We start from the raw sequence: 2,310 nt of genomic DNA, 5'->3' as shown, positions 1-2,310 counted from the left end.
GTGTTCTGTGTTGTCCTTTTGACCAACTGACGAATTTAGATGTTCATGAGGGGTACATTCACCTTTCTCACGCGGCGGCCATGATATAGTCCGGTTGCCAGACCCCATTTTTTTGGACAACCTTGCAATATGGTCCATACAAAGTTTTTTTGCTGTTTCTATACCTCTGAGGTGTGCTCTATCAGAATCTGGATGATGCCACTCTGTCATCATTGGGCAATTCGCACAATATGCAAATTAAGGCGGCCATTAAAGAAATTCTTTTTTTCGTCAATATCTCAGTAACCACACATGGTATCAAATTGATTTTGGTGTCTATCCCCATGTTTTGAGGGGTTAAGAATCAGATTAGGCCATTTCAGTAATGATCACACCAATATTTGGCTAAATATGCATAAAATATGCAAATTAAGGCGGTTATTACGGACAATCTTGCTTTCGTCAATATCTCAGTAACCACACATGGTATCAACTAGATTTTGGTGTCTATCCCCATGTTTTGAGGGGTAAAGAATCAGATTAAGCCATTTCAGTAAAGATCACACGAATATTTTGTGCTGAATAGGCATAAAATATGCAAATTAAGGCGGTTATTACGGAAAATCTTGCTTTCGTCAATATCTCAGCAACCACACATGGTATAAAAATGATTTTGGTGTCTATCCCCATGTTTTTAAGGGTAAAGAATCAGATTAAGCCATTTCAGTAAAGATTACACCAATATTATGTGCTGGATAGGCATATAATATGCAAATTAAGGCAGTTATTACGGAAAATCTTGCTTTCGTCAATATCTCAGTAACCATACATGGTATTAAATTCACTTTGGTGTCTATCTTCATGTCTTGAGGGGTTAAGAATCTGATGAATCCATTTTAGTATCCCCATGTTTTGAGGGGTAAGGAAGTAGACTAGCCATGTCAGTATTGATCACACCAATATTTTATTAAAAATATACAAAAATTAACTTCAGTGCATATCCAAGTCGTTAAGTATCCGTACCCCCGTAGTGTCAATTCTCCCCTCCACAACAGTGTCCATACCTCTAGTAGCGTCCAGTAGTACCAATGCCCCCTTGGCCAGTAGTGTCCTTACCCCCTGTAGTGTTGTACCCCCAGTATTGGCCGCATCCCCAGTAGTGTCCATGCCCCAAGTAGTGCCCGTAACCCCAGTAGTGTCCGTACCACCAGGTGGTGTCCGTACCCCCTAGTAGTTCCCGTACCCCCAATAGTGTCGATACCCCAAGTAGTGTCCGTACCCCCAGCAGGGTCAGTTCCCCCAGTAGTGCCCGTACCCCCAGTAGTGCCCGTACCCTAGTAGTGTCCGTACCCCCAGCAGTGTCAGTACCCCCAGTAGTGTCCATACCCCAAGTAGTGCCCGTACCCTCAGTAGTGTCCGTACCCCTAGTAGTTCCCGTACCCCATTGGCATTGATACCCCAGGCCAGTAGTCTCAGTGTTTCCCAGTTGTGTCCGTACCCCAAGTATAGTTTCTGTACAATGCAGTGTCAGTACCCAGGTGTAGTGTCAGTACGTAGGTGTAGTGTCCTACCCACTGTAGTGGCTGTACCCCTGTAGTGTCAATACCCACTGTAGTGTCCGTACCTCCTGTAGTGTATCCCCCGTAGTGTCCGTACCCTCAGTATTGTCCATACCACCTGTAGTGTCTGTATCCCCAGTGGTGTCCGTACCCCCAGTATTGTCCGTACCCCCAGTAGTGTCCGTACCCCCAGTAGTGTCCGTACCTCCAGTAGTGTCCGTACCCCCATTTGTGTCCATTACCCCCAGTAGTGTCCGTACCCCCAGCAGTGTCCGTACCACCTGTAGTGTCTGTATCCCCAGTGGTGTCCATACAGTGACGGTTGTGTCCATATCCCCAGTTACGTTCCCATATCTCCATTGGGTCAAATTGACTTTTTTCAGGTCCGACTTTTTTGGGACCGGTCCAAGAAGAACCCGTTTTTGTACTGGTGGTACACTGTGCACCCCTACCAAGTAGTGCCCGGGCTGTAACATCTAGTAGTGTCATCGATCAGTACCACATGTAATGTCAGTTTTCATTGTACCATGTGTCAGTTTTCACTGTAGTGCCCATACCCCCAGTAGTGTCAAATCTGTACCCTCAGTAGTGTCCGTACGTATTGTCCGCTCCCCCTGTGGTGTCCATACCCCCTGTAGCATCCGTACCCCCAGTAGTGCCTGTACCTCCCGTAATGTCTATTCATCTAGCAGAGACCATATCCGATGTAGACGTATGTACCACCAGTAGTGCCCGTAACCCCAGAAGTGTTTATACCCCCTGTTTTCAGTTA

Source organism: Branchiostoma floridae, chromosome 16, assembly GCF_000003815.2.
Source record: "Branchiostoma floridae strain S238N-H82 chromosome 16, Bfl_VNyyK, whole genome shotgun sequence".
Classification (NCBI taxonomy): domain Eukaryota; kingdom Metazoa; phylum Chordata; class Leptocardii; order Amphioxiformes; family Branchiostomatidae; genus Branchiostoma; species Branchiostoma floridae.
This window is presented reverse-complemented; position numbering follows the sequence as displayed.